A 5,046-nucleotide genomic window follows, 5' to 3' on the forward strand; every position below is an offset into this window, starting at 1 on the left:
ATTGAGGCTGAGGAGATTAAGGAGAAATATGATGAAGCGTGGGTAAGGGAAGGAGACAAGTGTACGGCTTTTTTCTTTAAAGCTTTGGAGGAAAAGAAGGCCAAGAGTGGCATTTGGTGTCTGCAGAACCAAAGTGGTGATTCTGTGACTGGTCAAGCAGAGGTGAGCAAGGCGTTTTTGGAATTCTACGGCGAGATGCTGGGGTCTGAATCTGACGAGATAAGTGGTAGAGGCTTTTAAATGCCTTAAAAGTCAAAGCAGTGGTATCACCAACATAGCAGAAAGTTAAAGCGCTGATATGTCAAGGAAGAAGTGAAAAACTCTCTTTGGCATGAATAAGAAGGCAACCCGGGACCAGATGGTTTCACACCTTTCTTTTCATGAGTTGTTGTTGGTCTATTGTAGGGAATGACTTTAAGCCATTCTCAATGCTTTTAAATTTTGTAAATTTCGAGAGGTGTTAATGCCACTTTTCTCTGTCTTATTCCTAAGGTTCAAAACCCCACAAAGGTTGAGGACTTTAGACCTATTGCTCTATGTAACACGGTGTATAAGTGCATATCTAAGATCATAGCAAATAGGATTAAGAAAGTGATCAATGATATTGTTCATTCTAACCAGTCTGCGTTCATTCCTGACAGATCTATACAGGACAATATCCTTCTGTCTCATGAACTCCTCAGAGGCTATGACAGGAAGTATGGTACTCCCAGTTGCTCTATAAAGCTGGATATAAGGAAAGCGTATTACTCGGTGAGTTGGGAGGCTATACTAACGATGTGCAGAGTTTTCAATTTTCCGGAAACTATGGTTAAATGGGTAGAGATGTGCATTGCGACTCCTTCATATTCTATCCTGATCAATGGAGCTCCGGAAGGTTTCTTTGCTGGAAAAAAAGGTATTCGCCAAGGTGACCCATTATCACCGATATCTATTTGTGTTGGTGATGGAAATCCTTGCTATATCGATGCAAAGCTTCAACAACAAAGATATCCTTTTTCATTCCAAATGTAGCAAAGTGTGGCTGTCTCATCTAGCTTTTGCAGATGATGTTCTCATGTTTTGCAAAGGTGATAGTGCATCAGTGACAGCGATTAAAGCAGGATTAAAAACCTTTGGAGATGCGACAGGGCTAAAAATCAATACTCACAAGACGTCTTTACTAGCTGGAGGCCTTAGTCATCCGGATGCAACAGCTTTAGCGGAGATTATGGGTATTGATTTGATTAAACCACCAGTAAGATACCTTGGGCTTCCACTCATCTCTGCTAGGCTGGGGATTAGAGAATGTCAACCGCTAATAGAGAAGGTTACTAGTAAGATTTCGAACCGAAGTCAAACACTGTTGTCTCATGCGGGAAGATTACAAGTTATAAACTTCGGTGCTTCCGGCTTTTCACACCTTTTGGTTTAACTTTCATTCTACCTTCTACGGTTCTTGAACAAGTGCAACAGATATGTGCAAAATTTTTGTGGTGGGTCTACAGAGAGGAAAGGGCATCACCAAGCTAGCCGGAGTTCCGTTTTGTCCGTCTAAGGAGGAAGGGTCCGGGAGTCATGAACTTACAAAGGTGGAACATTGGAGCTTATTGTGGGTTGATTTTAAGGTGGTCACAAGAGAAGAAATGGTTTGGGTTGGACATGGCAGCAAAGACATTAAAGAGAAGTTTTCTGGTCCATGAGTATCCCAAAAAGACTGCTCATGGACGTGGAGAAACATCTTGGAGACGAGGTGTGAAGCCCAAAAAGTTTATCGGTATGAGATTGCGAATGGGGAAGACACTCTTTTATGGCATGATATTTGGTGTTCGAGATCTCCTTTGATCGCAGGAGAAGCAAAGAGATGCATGGGACTATCCATCTGAATGCTACATAGAAGTATCCTTATATCCGATGGTACATGGAACTTCGAAGTCCAAAATCTGCAAAGCAAGTTTGAGGAAGGAAATCACTGAAGTGCTTTCGCACATGGAAAAAGACTACATTGTCTGGACTCCTCATCAAAGTGGCAAATTTACTTCCAAGAGTGCTTATGAAGCTTTGACCAGAGCAAAAGAGAGGAAACCTTGGTGCAGTATGGTATGGGGAAAGTGGGTTCTGCCACGCCATTCCTTTTCCACTTGGCAGCTGTTTTCTAATAGTATACCAACACAGGACAGGTTAGTGCATAAGAGGATCCTTAACAGGTCGATGTGCTGCTTATGTAACGATAGCAGGGAATACTTAGAGCATTTATTTTTTGAGTGTCAATACTCAAGAAATTTCTTTGAAAGGGTGAAACAGATACTAGGTATTCACACTGATGCCTCCAATGCGAATAGGGAATGGGTTTCGATTATCCAACAATGTAAAAATGTTGAGGTGGGGGAGATATATAAGGTGTTCATATGTGCATCGGTGGATTATATATGGAAGGAACGTAACTCAAGACTCTTTCGACATGATGGAAAACCTCCGGAGTCAGTTTTTAACAAGATGGTTAGAGATTTGAGAAACTATCTTCAGGTGCTTCGACCGGAGCTCAGAGAGAGTGCAAGGGGAAGAGGGTTGTTGCTTAGAATTGGGATCACCAGTGAATTCAAGCAACAGATGCAAACGAACTGCACATGGATTCCTCCGATCGGTATGAGATTGGAAGCGAACACTGATGGAGCCTTGAATAGCCATGGACCGGGACATGGAGGAGTGATAAGAAATAATGAAGGCAGGGTTATGGCTGCATTCAGTGGAAGTGGTGGTATGGCGTCGGTTATATTCCAAGAACTAAAAGCTATAGAGGTATGTCTTGGCGATCGATAGAAGGATTCTTAGAGGTAGAAAGAAGCGGATTCTATAAGAGCCGTCAATGCAATCAAAAAATTGAGGAACCTCCCCGGTATTGTCGAGATGTTGTAGCGGCTAAAAGGATGAAGGAAAGATTTTTCATATCTTTCTCACATGCTTTTCGAGAATGAATAGGGTAGCTGATTATTTTGCTAGTTTACATAGAAGTGATGAAAATGCTGAATTTTCTACTGTACATTTTGCTTATCCTCTGGATTTTGTTGTACATAATATTGTAAATGAGGATGAGAGGGGTACTATATATGTAAGGAAAAGTTAAATTAATACAGGTGGGGGTCGGCCTAACCCTAGCTTATTTGGGAAAAAAAAAAAAAAAAAAAGTCTTTTCTATTCAAATGGAGGAGACAAGATCCACATTTTCGTGCATGGGCTAGGGAGCCATGTTTTGGGCCGGAAAATCGAGCCCAAAACCCAATCTCTTCAGTCCACAGGGCCCTTTTCAGCTGGATCTGACTTCAGTAGGCTTTTCGTCCACGTTTGCTCTTCCGATTGGGTTAAGGTTTGGACCATTGAAAAGCTCTTTTTGAGCTGGTCGTTTTGACATAAGGTAGACCCAATTCCGAGGTTTGAGCCCAAAGATACGGTTTTCGAAAGTTCTGCCGACTTTTGTGTGCTGTTTCTGCCCGCGTTAACTTAGACTTTTCAGCTTTGACCGGGCTTTACAAAGGCTTTTTCTCCTTGAATCTTGGCCTTTAATCACAGAACTTCTTAACAACCAACCCTTGCTCCTTTATCTCGCCAAAGTGACACATTTCTGCACATAATTGACTTCAATGCCTGAAATACATAAAAATACGTAATCAGCATTAACTCTTATTTATTACTCGCATTAAAACTATAGTTTTGGGCTCTTATCACTTGTCCTCAAGCAAAGATGAGAGAGAGAAAAAACTAAGATCACAAATGTGTGATTTATTATATTAGTCTCGTTTTGCGGAGTGCGATTGCATTGACCATATTCAACAAGGTCTTAAACCACTAGGACTTCCCTAATGGATGAGCTTAAGGCTCGTGAGAGTTTTCCAGAGAAGGTACTCACAAACTTCCTCTATTTAGTACAAATGGTCTCGTTTCCTTATTTATTCTCAGAGGTTTATACATCTCATTAGCGGGGGAATAAAGAAAAGCTCCTTTGAACTCAGAATAATATATATATATATATATATATATATATATATATATATATATATATATATATATATATATATATATATATATATATAATAGCTTAATCATCTAAAGATAAATGAGCAAAATATGAGCGGTGAAATGCAAAAGAAGAGTCGTTTTTGAAACTTTTGGAGAGCGTCTTTAAGTTGGGTTCTCACAGGGGTGTGTTGCAATCACAACTCTCTGATAGATTCATTCAAATTTCATTTTCTCAAGTGCAGAGGGCACTTATATTCCTCACATACTCGAATGACGTCCAAAGCAATCGGGGTCGATTGATCACAATATCCACTTACTATCACACCATCCTATTCCTAGTTGAGCTAGAGGTCCTTTATTAGGAATTATGGGGCTAAGGTAGTGGTTTATAAATAATGGGAAGGGAAAACAAACTCTGATAAGTTGAGAAATTGGGTCTTCATATATTTGTAACTAAAGAAGAACCTCGTTTTATTTTTGCTTCCGAAATTGTGATTCATTCTTTAGCCCTTTGGCTTTGTGACTCCATATGATTTTGATTTTTGGGAGTTCTAACTTTGCTTTTGTTTCTTTCGAATTCGACTCCTTTTGATTTTGAACTTTTAGGAGATTTCGATTTTTGAATTTTTTATTTCTTTTTCTTTCTTTTGAAGCTTCTAACTATTCTGTTTTTGTACAAGGCCTTCTCTTCTCTTTTCATGGTTCATCCAATTCTCAACTCGTCAGCTGGGTACGCTTTTTATTGTGTGTGTAGTAACGGGTTAGGGATTGATGGCGAAGAAATAAAAAGACTTTTAGAAATTGGTGAAAGCTTAAGGGGGGTAACTAGAGGAAAAAAATATATATATATTTTTGGGTTTTTAACGTTTATTTGGCTATATCGGTCCAAAAATGGCCTAAATTCTCTCCTAGGATATGGTGTGGTGATCAAGCAAGTGGACGTGTTATCTTTCTATCCAGACATCCTTGTGTCATCACTCAATAATCATTCAGATGAGGCTTTTGGCTAGATTCTCACAGGATATGGAACTTAACTATTCTAATCTTGGTCTC

Source organism: Coptis chinensis, chromosome 3, assembly GCF_015680905.1.
Source record: "Coptis chinensis isolate HL-2020 chromosome 3, ASM1568090v1, whole genome shotgun sequence".
Lineage (NCBI taxonomy): Eukaryota > Viridiplantae > Streptophyta > Magnoliopsida > Ranunculales > Ranunculaceae > Coptis > Coptis chinensis.